The sequence below is a fragment of the Leucopleurus acutus genome (genome assembly GCF_964270905.1).
Source record: "Leucopleurus acutus genome assembly, chromosome: 13".
Lineage (NCBI taxonomy): Eukaryota > Metazoa > Chordata > Mammalia > Artiodactyla > Delphinidae > Leucopleurus > Leucopleurus acutus.
Genome location: NC_139155.1, coordinates 17,992,893 through 18,008,469, shown reverse-complemented (window position 1 = coordinate 18,008,469; position 15,577 = coordinate 17,992,893).

Genomic DNA, 15,577 nt, shown 5'->3' with positions numbered 1-15,577 from the left:
AATCACGGAAGCAAAGGAAACAACGTGTAAGTTCTGTTGCCAATATCTTCTTGTTTTGACTAGCGTCAAAATGACTTAGCACAGGGCTTCCCTGGTGGCACAGTGGTTGAGAGTCCGCCTGCCGATGCAGGGGACACGGGTTCGTGCCCCGGTCAGGGAAGATCCCACGTGCCGCGGACCGGCTGGGCCCGTGAGCCATGGCCGCTGAGCCTGCGCGTCCAGAGCCTGTGCTCCGCAACGGGAGAGGCCACAACAGTGAGAGGCCCGCGTACCGCAAAAAAAAAAAAAAAAATCACTTAGCACTTCATTTACCCAAATGTGAAATGTATTATCTAAAACGTGAGCCACGCAGTGACACTTTAAGTTTTAGTGAAAATTTATGAATAAAGATACCACATGAAACATTATTCAGTCTACAAGCATTTACTGAATGTTAATATATGCCAAGCATATGTTCTGTTTTCCTCTCACTGGTAAGCTCACAATCTAGCAAAGGACCATAAACACTATGGGAAAAGTATGAAGAGCAGAGATGGGCAAAGAGCTATGAGAACACAGAGGTGACTAATTCTGGTAGGGTGGTGTCAAGTTAGGCTTCTGAGAGAGGAAGCATTCGGGCTGGGCCTTGAAGAATAAATGGAAATTAATTAGGAAGATGGAAGGTATGTTATAAGATAGGAATTTATGGGAGTCCACGTTATTATGTGATTTGAGGGTACATGAACTACTTCACACCTACAACCTGAGGGGCATTGGTGGGCAGTACTGGCAATCCAGGTGCCTCTCCAGTTGCAGTTAATACAACTACAGAAAACAAGACTGCTGGGCTAGAGAACACCTGACATCTGAAAGTTAAAAACCCTAAAAATAATGATAATAGTTAGAGCAAAACCCTAATGAAAGATTTCTCTGACTTTTACTAGTTTTCCAGATTTCTTTTTTTTAAAAAAAAAGCTCTTTTGCTTTTTTTGAAAATTCAGAATATATATATATTTTAAATTTTTATTAGAGTATAGTTGATTTACAATGTTGTGTTAGTTTCTGCTGTACAGCAAAGTTTATCAGTTATACATATACATATATCCACTCTTTTCCCATATAGGTCATTACAGAGTATTGAGAAGAGTTCCCTGTGCTATACAGTAGGTCCTTATTAGTTATCTATTTTATATATAGTAGTGTGTATATGTCAATCCCAATCTCCCAGTGTATCCGCTTCCACCCCCCAGCCTGCTTTCCCCCCTGCTAACCATAAGCTTGTTTTCTACACCTGTTACTCTATTTCTGTTTTGTAAATAAGTTCATTTGTACCATTTTTTTAGATTCCACATATAAGCAATATCATATGATGTTTGTTTTTCTCTGTCTGACTTACTTCACTCAGTATGACAGTCTCTAGGTCCATCCATGTTGCTGCAAATGACATGATTTCATTCTTTTTTATGGCTGAGTAATATTCCACTGTATATATGTACCACCTCTTCTTTATCCATTCCTCTGTCGAGGGACATTTAGGTTGCTTCCATGTCCCGACTATTGTAAATAGTGCTGCAGAGAACATTGGGGTGCGTATATCATTTCAAATTATGCTTTAAAAATAAGTTATGCATTCTCCTCATCCTGTCTTCTAGTACGTAGAAAGCATAGTGCGTTGGGTGCCTGCCATGTACACTGCCTAGATTCCCACCTCCCTCAACAATCACTCCAGGACTGAAGCATTTATTCCCCCAGCTACTGGGAGTGTTGGTGTCATTAGACACTCAGCTCTCTGCTGAGTCCTTCCCTGGAGATTGCTTCACAGCCAGAGAACTGTCTGACCCAAGATCATGATCCTTCTCCTGTAGACAACCACATCCAGCGATGGGTCAGGGAGAAGGTATAAAGTCCCAGCCTCTAGCTGTTTCAGAATAACGTTGAACGGCCATCCCAGCTCCAGGACTTCCTTGGGATTGGCTGAAGCTTTCATTGAACTGCATCATGGTCCAGCTTTCCCTCTGCCTAACCCTGCTTCCTTTACTCCCCTGCAGTGTTGATCTCGAGAACACTGCTCCATAAGCTTCCTGTGTGCAGATCTCTATCTCATAGTCTGCACCCCAGAGAACCCAATTTATGACAGTTGGTACCAGGGGTGGTCCAAGAAAACAGGATCTAAAACATGATTTGGGAGCTGGGTCACTGGCAGTGCGGATCCCATCCCTGGCGGTAGGTGATCATGGGTAGCCTCTGGCATGCTGGGGCCATGCAACTGTGAAAATTTAATCAGGATGGCATACTGATGGAAGGGGATGCACTGGAGGGTACAACGTGGCAGGTGTTTGAAAAGTAGGGGAAAAGACATATTATAAGGACAATGGATTTGAATGGTTCAGCACACTGAAAAAAAGATAATGAAAAGCTGAGGGTGTCGGGCTTCCCTGGTGGCACAGTGGTTGAGAGTCCGCCTGCCGATGCAGGGGACACGGGTTCGTGCCCCGGTCCGGGAAGATCCCACATGCCGCGGAGCGGCTGGGCCCGTGAGCCATGGCCACTGAGCCTGTGCTTCCAGAGCCTGTGCTCCGCAACGGGAGAGGCCACAACACTGAGAGGCCCACATACTGAAAAAAAAAAAAAAAAAAAAAAAGCTGAGGGTGTCATCAATTAAAGACTACGTGTGAAAGCAGAGACACTCCTTGGCCACATCTCAGGAGAGCCTCATTTCCTGCAGCTGATGACAAGCTGAGAATGAGGCCCAGGACTTGTTTTTGGGAAGCAGAACTGCAGAGAAGGCTGAAGTCTTAGCCTCCGAAGGTCTGCAATCCCAAGGTCAGAGCTCTGAATGAGGTGGATGGGGCTCTCCAGGTTGACGCACTTGAACAATCTTGAAACCCCAGATTCCAATGAACCCTCCCTGACCTGCCCGAGTAGCCTGCTCCTTTGCTTGAAGCTGTGTGGAGGCCTCTGCCCTGCAGAACAGTACACGCCCTCAACCTCCTCTCCCAGCCACCAGACCAGTGAGCGCGGGTTCAGTCAGAATAGCGTCTGGCTGTCAAGGTTCTGGGCCTGCTAAGAGAGGAAAAGAACTAGATTTCAAAGGAGCTGTAGGACCGAGCCAACAGGACCCTCGAGGAACTGGGAGAATAATGGGGCTGGATTCTGGGTGCGCTGGGCAAGGGGAGAGAGAATAAGAAGTGAGACCAAAGAGAAATGACAAGGTACAGACCTGCTGCTCAGCTTGGAGAAGACGATGGCTGATACGAGGTCAAGAAGAAATGCCAGAAGAGCCATGGCAGATGATGGAGGAAAGAACCAAAAAGCTCCGAGTGGAGGGACTGCTGGAGGAGATAAGGTGTGTAAGGCTAGCAACTCGCCAGATGACTGCTCTGCGAGAAAGGCCAGAGGACGTTCTGTTTTCCAACCAATAAGGGACGTGCTGGTGAGAAGGGCCCGAGCATCTCTGTAGGCCCAGGCTGAGGGTAGAAAATGCCGCTACAGAACTAGGCCCTGAAAACGATGCAGATGATAGGCTCCTGAAGTAATAGAGACCCAGTGGGTGCTGTCGTCATGAGCAGCAAGGTTGGAGTGGTAGCCAAAGGTGCCTGCCCTGCAGAGATCTTTGGAAATGATTAATAAAGTATGTCATCTTTCCGGCAGCCGACAAGGGTTCAATCTCTCCACCCCAAAGAAATCAAGAATGGATAACAGGAGGCTGAAGGCAGCCACCTCCCACCCCCGAAATCAAAATTCTTTACTTGGTTTGTAGACCTGAAGGGTATGGTTATCAGGAGTTCAGACCCTCACGGGTGAGGTTCTGGGTTAGCAAGATAGTAAGTACCCAAGATTAGCAGAGGTTCTTGCCAAGGGGGAGGGGGGCTTAGAAGGGATAGTGGAAGAGACAGTGTGTATCAATGGTGGCCTCAGGACCAGCTGCAGCATCAAGGGTTGTAGTTCGTTCCACTCATATTTCTCTTATAAGTTCTCTCCAGAATACTGGAAGAGATGCTCCCAGAATTTATTTAAAGCAAGTGGGGCGAAGAGTGACTGTAGTGGAGGCTGGTGAACCAGGTGCTGAATCATTGGCAGTTGACATCGCTCCGTTGACAGTTGTCCAGGAATTGCCTGGGCTGAAGACAGCTGCTTTCCTCAAGCCCCTACCCACCTTCCCAAGGCAGCTGCATCCAATGAGTGGTCATGGGAGGGCAAAGGCTCCACCCTATTGGCCTCGGTTTGGGGCAGCTCCAAGGGGCCACCCCAGCTTCAAAGCTCCCAGAGGGTTTGGCTGAAACCTCTGTTGCAACTGAATCACAGCCCAACTTCTCCCTCTGCCCATTTTTGCTTGCCTCACTTAGGTGTTGATCCCGGGAACATGTCTTGATCCACATCCTTCCAGCAAATCTTAATCTTGGGGTCTCCTTCGCAGAAAATGAACCTGCCAAGGTTCAAGTCTGGTTCTGCCACTTATTAGCTGAGTAATGCTCCCTGTGCCTCAGTTACTTGAATCTCCTTGTGCCCCAGTTTCCTCATCTGCAAAACGGGAATAAGTTCATCCCTACCTCATGGTCTTGTTATAAGGCTGAAAAAAGAGTTAATATAGAGAGAGCACTTAGAACAGTGTCAGGCACCTAGTATATTCAATAAATGCTAACTCTGCTAACTGTTATTATCTTAAGCTATAATTATGAAATGTTTCAGGTTTTCTACTTCATTTCCTGCTTCTGCGTTACATAAACGTATACTTTTCCATCAACTTTTTCCCCTCTGTTTTATTCCTTTCTTCAACCCAGATCAGAGTACTGACTTTTAAAAAGTGATGGGGAAAGGTGGAGGGGTGCTGACATTTCTGAGTACTTACTGTGTGCCAGACACTATATTAGCTGCATTCGTTATTCTGCTTAATTCTTAATCCAAAAAGCCATGAATTATTATCTCCCTTTCACAGATGAAAAAATTGCAGGTCACATAAGATAAATGACCAAGATCACACAGCTAATAAAAGCCATATCTAGTATTCGAATCCCAGCCTCTGTTGCCAAGACCCAGCCTTCTCTGTTCTTCCAAGTTCCCTCTTGTGACAGGAGTCGGGGAAGCCAGCCATCAGGGGACCTGGCCAGCCATCTTCTTTTAGAAGCAGAAGAAAGTGTGGTAGAACAGAAAAGAATGTTCATTCGTTTAAGCCATTAAAGCCATTATTTTGGGACTTCCCTGGTGGCGCAGTGGTTAAGAATCCGCCTGCCAATGCAGGGGACACGGGTTCGAGCCTTGGTCTGGGAACAGTCCACATGCTGCAGAGCAGCTAAGCCCGTGGACCACAGCTACTGAGCCCACGTGCCACAACTAATGAGCCTGCGAGCCACAACTACTGAAGCCCGTGCACCCTAGAGCCTGTGCTCTGCAACAAGAGAAGCCACCACAGTGAGAAGCCCACGTGCCGCAACTAGAGAAAGCCCGCACGCAGCAACAAAGACCTAACACGGCCCCCCCCAAAAAAAAAAGCCATTATTTTTTTCCTTTGGTTTTACGGCCATTGTGCCAGATTTTAAAAGGACAAGAGCTTCCTTCTCAGTGTTGAATAACATGACTATTTTACCATGAAATGGTTGAGTTAAAATGCATGAGTTTGAATGTGCTACGTTCCACAGAGTGATTTTGTTGTAACTCAGGAACCAGTTTTGCTCTCTTATGAAATGGATATCTCGGGAAAAATGGAATTGCATTTACAGGAATGGGCCCTCATTTTCACTGATGACTTAGCAGCCTTTGGTGCTGCTGGCCGGTCCCCCTAGCTCTGTCTCCTTACCTTCCCAGAGCCACATCTCTCTGACCTCTCCTCCCCATTGCTTTTGTTGGCGTCTCTTCTTCCTTAGGATATATAAAATGCACTTCTGAAACTTAAAAATTTTTAAATGGAATCAAAAATCAAATGCTCAGGGCGCACCTCGCAGGTGACTTGATCTCCCATCTAGACAGAAGTAGCACAAAACTTACTCCAAAAAGGAGTCCCTGCCGGGACAGAGGCCCCTCTAGTCTCTACTGTCACACATTGGGTCTTCATAGCCTAGGCTTTCTTGTCTCTGATGATCTCATTCCAGGAAATACTGGAATATATCAGAATTTTCTAGAGCAAACCAGAACACACCACCATGCTCACATCCTTTAGCCTCACATTTGTCTCTAGAGCACGTGCCAGGCCCTGACTCATGAGACACAAATCTTACGTCTCTTTCCTAGTGAGTCACAGGCTCCTCTGGGAGGGTTCTGTTGTGCTTCGCCTGTCCCTTTATTGCCAAAACATCTCCTCCTTCCACTTCCCACCCTTTCACACTTAGCGTTCTGCTTGTTGTTTCCAAACCTTTTAGAGGAAGGAGGTGGGTGAGTTTTCCAGAAAGGAATTTACCGTTCAGTTTGGCTCTAAATTTCTTAGCAGCTGGAGCAGAGGTGAGTTAGATAGTTCTAATTGTCTGATACAGGAAGGACCCATACTGGGCATAAGGAAAGACCAACTTCTTATTCTTCCTATATTCTGAGTGGAATGTATCGCCTGCATCCTTAAATTTAAAAATCTGAAGGAAAAAGTAACATTTATAGAGACCGTGCTAGGTGTTTGGTATATATGATTTCATTTAAGCCTCTCAAAAGTCCCATGAGTTAGTCTACATTCTTCTATAGGTTAGAAAACTGATATACTAACAGGTTAAGTAACCAGCCCAAGGTCACACTGCTAGTTAGAGGTGGGGCTAAGATTCAAATCCAAAGCGCTCTCTCCTCTCCATCAGTGGACGGTTTCTTCAAGCCAGTTTTACAATAGCTGAAGAGACATGCTCTGTTCTCATATTGACCTCAGTGAAAAACCAAGGACCTCAAAATTCAATCTTCATTTATTTATTCCACAATGACTCATTGAATGCCTATTATTTTCCAGGCATTTCTAGAGAAGGCAAATTAATACAGCCCAGGCACTCACATTGCTCATGCATTTCAAAAGCTATCTAGCTAATGTAGTATATTTTGTGAAGTCCATTATACATATTGCTCACACATACACACACACACACACACGCACACACAGCCCCTTCCTTCTGATGCTCTTAGAGCAATTCTCAGTGCTTGTGTTCAGCTAGGGTCCTCCATGGTGGACACAGGCACTGGTCCTGGGTGGCCCTCCTGGGCGACCAGGACTCTGCTTTCTTAAGTGTTTCAGGCTCTGCTTCCCTGGATCGCACCTGCCCAAGCCCCACTGGTCCCTGACTTCTTTCTTCATTGTTTTCTTCTCTTCTTCCAGTCCTTGTCTCCAGAGCCTCATTCCCTGGATACAATGATACAGCACAGAGAAGGAAGGAGTGAGGAAGGAAACCAGTATCCGGTCCTGAGAACGGGTCCTCTGAGCGTAGAGGAAGGGGGCTGACAGACTGTTCAGACAAACATTCCTTTGAATATACACACTCTGGTAGATTCTCCTGAAAAGTAAACTCATTCATTCATTTGGGAAATATTTATTGAACATCTCCCATGTGCCAGGCAGTGAACGAGGTGTTGGGACTACAGGGGTGAGTGAAACAATCGTCGTACCTGCCCTCATAGGGCTTACGTTCTAGTGTGGGTGGGACGGGGCCGTGGCGATGGGAGGATCAACAAACCTCCACTTGTAACATGATCAATGCGGAGCAGAAGGAAAGGGCTAAGACCTGACAACCCGGGGATGGGGTGGCAAAGCCGACAGCAGGTCTCTGAAGGGAGAGAAGAGCAGTCAGGAGGGGGAAGACCTTCAAGGTGAGGAGGTAGCACATGTGACGTCCCCGAGGCAGGAAGGAGCAGGGCTGCAGGTGGTGACCCAGGCTTTTGTCACAGGAGCAGGGAGTCCGTACGACCACGTAGACCATAGTCAGGGATGTCTTGAGGTGTGATATTTAGCTGGAAAACAGCTGCCACCTGGAGAATGGACTGGGGTGGGTTAGGGGGAGGGGAAAAATGAAAACAGGGAATATTATCTACTTTGTATAACAATATCACCATTAACTTAGTGGCATAAACAACACGCATTTATGATCTCACAGTTCCTGTGGACCAGGAGTCCAGACACAGCCTAGTTGGAAGCCCCTACCTCAGGTCTCTCACAGGTTGTGACCAAGATGTTGGCTGGGTTGTGCTCTCACCTGAGCCTAGTAGGAAAGAATTCACTTCCAAGCTCATGTAGTTGTTGGCAGGACTCAATTCCTGCCGGTTGTAGGACTGAGGGCCTCACTTTCTTGCTGCCTGTTTGTTGGAGCCCACCCTCAGCTCCCACAGGCTTCCCACAGTCCTTTGCCATTGTGGGGTTTCCCAACACAACCACATCCCACAGATGGTGGCCCTCTAGCTGGGTCTTGAAGGATGAATAGGAGTTGTCTAGAGTAGAAGGACATTTCAGACAAAGGGGAGACCATGAGTGAAGGCATAGAGGTATGAAAGCAGGTGGGTTTTCCATAGAGCCAACTGCTTATCCAAGAGCCATTTTTCCCTTCTTCCCCGACTATAAGCCTGGATCTGGTCCTATTCTTCACACCACATGGCCATGCGCTCAGGGTGGAATCTCTCATCAGTCTTGGGGATTGAAGCTTGATTAATTTAAGCCAATAATGCTAATTTAATTCCTGGTAGTGCTCAGGAAATGTCATTAATGGCATTCTGGTCAATGAGATATGAGAAGGCAGTTTGCGAGGGGAGTCCTTTGGGGAAAGCTTTCCCTCCCTGATAAAGAGAGTCGTTCAAGTAGAAATTTCTATCTGTGGACATAAGTGGGTGAGTATGTGACACCAAGGGCCACACAAGCCATCTTGGGCCCACACTGGAGCTGACCTAAGGCCCAAGCCAACCCACTGGAAATTGCAGAGCAGAAAGATGGAGAACATTGGTGTCTTTGGTGACACACCTGGGCTTCCAGAGTAGCCAGCCCTGCAGTTGCCCACCTTCAGCTTCTTGTTAGATGATATAATCAACTTCCCATTGGTTAAGACACTTGCAGCCAAAGCTGGAAAACAGCCTGTATGTTGTCCAGTGACCTGGCAGGAAACAGTGCCAGGCTCAGGAGCGGAGGCCAGCGGGAAGGTGTTCGTAGCCAGTGCTGTAAGGTTTGGCTTTCTCCTGTGCGGTTTGGTGAGATCTCAATAATTTAAGGGAGAGAACAATTCTGTTTCTTGGTTAATCCTGGGTGAAGAATAGATTAGAAAATGGAGAGAATTGTGGCAGGAAGACCAGGTGGGAGATGGCTGCAGCTGTAGTCAAGAGATTGTGAGAACTGCAACTACAGAGGGTGCAGTGGACACCAAAAGGAAGAGCTGAGGGACCTTGTCGAGGCTGAACCTAGGGGATTTAATAAGCTTAAATGTCACGTTTCCCCAGTGGGAGTGACGGGTAGCTAACTGCCAGCCCAGGCCATTCACGGTTCCTGGAAAATACCATCCACGTTCACACTTCAATGCCTTTATTCCTGCATTCTCTCTCCCATGGGAGTAAATTCCCATTCACATAATCCTACATGTAGCATTGCTGCTGTGGGGAAATGAGATTCAGTTTACACCATTTGGACTCGCAGTACCTCGATCAGGAACACAGCCCCCAGGAGTGAGAACCACCTATACAAACCACATTCAGGTGACCCTCCAAACCCTGCCACCCCTACTGCAACCCCCAGGGTGTGTGTTAGGCGGAATTGCTTCCCATATATTGATTAAAATCTTGTCCACAGAATGTAAAGCTGCAGTTTCACATTGGATCTATTTCTTGAAGACAAAGGCTAAGCTTCGTTGTCGGCCCAGAAATGCACTTAAAACAATGCTTGTTGTGTTTCCCTTCCCAGCACTTATATTTCTTGCTTTTTGTAAATTACAGAACTCGACAAGAAAGGGGGGCAGGTATGAAAGGGGAGCATCTACTTTCTTCATACTGAAAACCCGCTTAGAATGATTTTCCTGCTTGATAACAGCCTTCGTAAATGTTATTTCATTTGGGGCGTCTCAAATTAAGCTGAGTCATCCCTGCTTGATGATGGAGAGAGGGGCTCCAGCGATTGTCACTCGTCCCCAGTATCCGGTGTCATGTTAGGTTCTCAGTGAGCTCCACTGAGTGATGGAAAAGAGAAACGAAGGAAGGAGTGGACAGCTCGTTCATGGCGGAACCGGGAGTGCACCTGGCCCAGGTGTTTTCAACTGGATGACTTGGTTGGCTGTGAGGCAGGAGGACAGGATCTCCCCTAACTCGCTGCTTTATAGAAGCTGGACCAGAGGAGGTGACCTCTACCCATCCTCGACCCACATGAGGAAGGAGAGCAGAGACTAAAGGGACACTTAGGTTCTCTGGTGATGCTGGAAATGACCAGAAAAATTACCACTGATGGGGCACAGGACGGCAAAAGACGCTTCTGGAGAACCTGAGCCTTGACCCCCAGCGACCCCTACTGCCCTGGCCGTGAACTCTGAACACCAGGCTCCCAGGCTAACCCATGAGGGCTCCGATCTGAAAACTCACAGTTGATTGGGTGTAAAAGGAATAAAGCAGACCACAGTTCCACAGACCCTTCTATGAGCCTGCACCATTCAAGGGTGCCGCATGGGGTGTACGTTCCTGCGGACTGACGCTTCAAAGCAAAAATTCATTCAGAAGCAAAAGGCAGGATGTTTGTTTCAGGTGTGTGACCTTGCCCAGAGCCACTGTAGGTAAACTGAGGCAGGAGAAGGATCTGGATCTCCATCCCTTACCCAGGATGGGAATAGGGGGAAACACCTCCCTGGATGGTATTGATAAATTTAGGTTAACCATTGAGCACAGCTACACCAGAAGTGGACAAACTACAGCCTGCGGCAAAATCCAGCTGCCCTGTGCTTTCTGTACAGCACTCGAGCTAAGAATGGTTTTTACAGACCAACATTTGCAACCGACTTGGTGGTGGGGCATGCTGAAGCCCGGTTAAATGAAATGTGGCCGTCCCCAAAAAAGGATCCCAGCCTTTCCATTAGTAGACCTGTATTACCAAAGAAACATATTTAATTATTGTCATTATATTTTGAATTTCATCAATTAAAAAACGTCTGAAAACTTGTTTTCTCTTGTTATACGAGGACACAATTCTCCATGTCGCCTCTTGGCCCACAAAGCCTCAACTATTTACAAGTGTGATCCTTTACAGGAAAAGGTGGCTGAGCCCTGGGCTAGATCCATCCCACTGCAAGTGTGGTCCAGGCAGCACAGCCTTAGCAGCGCCAGCATCCCCCAGGGCGTGTTAGAGTCTCAGGCCCCACCCAGACCTCCTGGGGCAGAATCCACATTTTGACAAGTTCCCTGAGTGATTCGCGTGCACATCATATTTGGAAGCACTGCGCTGGAGTCCACGCGGGAATCTCACAGGAGCTGTTGATAGTTTCATTAGGTTAAAGGCTCGGGATGGGGGTGGAGGCTGGGAATGGGCACCAGCAGCTACTGCGGGTCCCAGAGTGGAGGCCAGGCCTCTCGCACTGGGTGTGCTGCTCCTCCAGGAACTGCCCCTACGCTGGGCATCAAAAGCCCAGCAGGCAGGAGGCCTGGGGCCCAGGCCCTGAGCCTAAAATGCGGCCTTGTACCCTCTCTGGGGCCTCAGTTTTCCCACCTGCATAATGAAGGGGTTTGAAGAGCTGACATCAGAAATCCAGTACGGTTTTATCATACACCTTGTTTTCTGTTTGTCTGTTTCTTTTTTTTTTTTTTTTTGCGGTACGCGAGTCTCTCACTGTTGTGGCCTCTCCCGTTGCGGAGCACAGGCTCCGGACGCGCAGGCTCAGCGGCCATGGCTCACGGGCCCAGCCGCTCCGCGGCATGTGGGATCCTCCCGGACCGGGGCACGAACCCGTGTCCCCTGCATCGCAGGCGGACTCTCAACCACTGTGCCACCAGGGAAGCCCATGTTTCTTTTGTTTTTGTTCGGGATGGTTTGACAGGCTGATTAGTCCCACAAACATGGTAGGTGATGGAAAATATAGGACAAGAGCTAAAGCAGCTTCAAGGGGAGGCCAGTGTGTTGGGATGTTGGACTCATGATGTTTCATTTTACATAGACCCTATTCTGTTATTCTTTCTAGTTAGGTATTTCTTCGCATAATAGGAGAAAGTGCTGAGGAATCGGATTTAAGGGCACCCTGTGGCTTGTTGGGGCCCCGGGTGGCTTGATGGCTTTCTGCCCAAGTCCATCCAATCAGAATGCTGGGACAATAGCAGTCACTAGTTCCGCTTATCTTATTCACCTTCTTGGTGCCCGGCACTTATGAGGCACCAGGGATGCAACTTTGAAACACATCAGATGCAATTCCTGCCCTCATGGGGCTTACATTCCAGTGGGAGAGACAAATATGAAGGGAAAAGTTAGAAGCAAAAAGGGAAAAGATGGATGAACATTCCAGCCTCTAAGCAAGTGCCAAGCCTTTGTGTCAGGAGGGAGCCTGGCTCATCTGAGAAACCACCACCAGAGCCAGTATGGCTGAGGACACAGTGTGGGAGGTGGGGGGTAGGGAGGAGGGGAAAATGAGGCTGGGAGTCATTGCAAGAGGGGTCAGGTCACACAGGGCCTCCTGGGCTAGCAAAGGTTGCAGTGGAGGGGGCGCCTAGCAGGAAGAGGATGCGATTTATGGTCTAAAGAGACCATCGGGGCTTCCCTGGTGGCGCAGTGGTTGAGAGTCCGCCTGCCGTTGCAGGGGACACGGGTTCGTGCCCCAGTCCGGAAAGATCCCGCATGCGGCGCAGCGGCTGGGCCCGTGAGCCATGGCCGCTGAGCCTGCGCGTCCAGAGCCTGTGCTCTGCAACAGGAGACGCCACGACAGTGAGAGGCCCGCGTACCGCAAAAAAAAAAAAAAAAAAGAGAAACCATCGGCTGACACGTGAGATTGGCAAGGAGTAAGACCCTTCAATCACTTCACGACCTGGGCACTTTTGAAGAGGACAGGCTTGTTATCTTGTAGACTGTCTCAAATTTGGGTTTGTCTGATGCTTCCCCGCGATTAGATTTGATGACACATTTTTGCAAGAATACCATGGCAGTGATGTTATGTCCTTCTCAGGGCGTGGCAGCAGGATGTGCATTCCTGGTGACGTCCACTTTGATCACCTGGCTGAGGTGGGGTCTGCCAGGTTTCTATGCTGTAAACTATGGAACTAGTATTTTCTCCTTTTAATTAATAAGGCTCTTTTGGGGAGATGCTTTGAGGTTATGCAGACATCCTGTGCTCCTTCTGGAGGCTCTAGGGGAGGATCTCTTTCCTGCCTCTTCTGGCTTCTAGAGGCTGCGCCCCTTCCTTTGGCTTATGGCCCCTTCCTCCATCTTCTAAGCTGGTGATGTAGCGTCTTTTCTCTCTGACTCTGCTTTCCTCTGCTTCTGTTGTCACATCACTTTCTTGCTATATATATGACCATCCTGCCTCCCTGTTATAAGGACTCTTGGGATTACATTCAGCCCACTGGGATAACCCAAGATAGACTTGCCATCTCAACATCCTTGAATTAATCACATCTGCAAAATCCCTTCTACCGTATAAGGTAATGTATTCATAGGTTTCAGAGATTAGGATTTGGACATCTTTGGGAGTTCATTATTCAGCCTACCACATCCATCAGTACTGTCTTGGGCAGCTGCATTAGTTAGGATAAATGTTTGCTGCTATAACAGAGGATGAGAATGAAAGTGGCTTAAACACAAGGGAGCCATTGAATTCTCTCTCACAGGCAAGTCCAGACATGCAGGTGAGGGCTGGGATGGCGCCTCCGCAGCATCAGGGACCCAGGCTCCTTCTATCTTGTTGGTCTGTTGTCCTCACCACACAGCTTCTGTCTCATGATCAGAGATGGCTGCTTCAACTCCTACCATCATGTCTGAATTCCAGACAGTAGGAAAATGGAAAGAAGATGACAAGAAGCACTTTTTCTTCCTTTAAAGGCAAAACCCATATTTGGCACACATCAAGTTCATTCATATCCTGGCAGTCCCCAGGCTATGCCCAGCTGCGAGGAACTCTGGGAACTCTTTAGCTGGAGCCATGTGGCTAGCTAAAATGATATTGCTGAGGAATAAGGGGAAACAAGTAGTAGTCTTGTAGCCAAGGGAGATAAGAGGGCACAGTGATGCCTTTTGACTGATTTGATGGCCAAGAGAGGACAGACCAAGACAAGGGGTGGGAGGTGCATGCTGTGACTTTGGCAGAAAGGCTCAAGGTTAACGCTGAGTCGGACAGACAGGTGGAAACAGTGATGAAATTCCCTGGAATGAACCTGCTGCAGCCATATTGATACCAGCTCAGCGTGGAGACTGGAAAGCACGTGCAGTTTAGAGACAAATGAAACTGGACTTGTACTTGGTCTCTTCTACTCCACAGATGTGTAAACTTCTTTGGGTCTCAGTTTTTAATAAATCAAGTGGGAATAATAAAACTGACCTTGGGGCTGCCACGAGGATTCAGTGAAACGTCCTAGCCCAAGGCCTGGCACACAGTAGGTGCTCAAACGACATAGTTAATTGCAATGTCCACACACTCCTCGATAGCCGTGGGCTGTTACCAGGTATATCTCAGCTCTTAGAGACAGACAGACACACGTGATGTGGCCCTTTAAGCGGAAGGCCTTTGAGAGATGGTAGGATGATTTGGTTCTGTTATCCTCCTATAATTTTTGTGTTTGGAAATTCGTTAAGAATTCATTTTGATGACTCCCAAATGCATGCACCATGAAAAACAATTAGCATTAATAGCGTAAAAGAAGGAGATCAATAAATAGATTCATTTTTAAACTGTAATAATTTATTTGCTTCCTGACTTTTGGGAAATACTGCATCTTCGGGTGACACGTTGACCATTAAATAGCCGAACTGCACTGATTTATGGAAGGAGGTTGATGCGCAGCACACAGACCCTGCCCCCGGGTTGGCGGCACCTGCACACGACCGGCAACAACAGAAGGGAAGGGGGCAGCCCGTTTTATGAGACAATGCAACTGGCCAAAATGTTCACCAGGCACTTATCCTTACACGCTTCCCGAATGCAACACAGCAGATGGGAAAAATTAAGGAAACTGGTGCACCAAAGATGGGGAGAGAAAATCTGGCATCCATCAGACAACGAGCGGGGGTGGGGGGGAAGAAAGAGCTATTTGAAGATGAGCTGGTGAGGCTCCAGATACAACACGTGCTGCTGCGGTGTCCGCCCTGGAGCAGGACGGCACAGGAAGGAATGCCTGGGTGAAGAAACGGGAGGTAGTTCTAGACTGAGAGGGAGGGAAGGGGCAAAAGAAGCGGGGGTCCCTCGGCGTGGAGGGGAAGAAGGGACATAGCAACATCCCTCACTCACCTCTCACTGCTGCTTCATCCTTTCTCACGATTGCAAGTGAACGACAGCGACCTTTTACTCCTCGTACCTGAGAAGCTGGAGCGGGCGCTCAGAGCCGAAGGAGGCGAGGGTTTGCTTAGTGAAAAGGGGTTGAAGGCAAAACCCTGCTCTTCTGCAGCCTCCTGTGGGCTGTCATGGGGGCAGCCGTGGGTGGAGAGGGTGTGGGCTCTGCCTGGGAGGACAGTAGCACCACTGGGGCTTGGGAGGAGGGACAGCCCGATGGCACTGCCCGT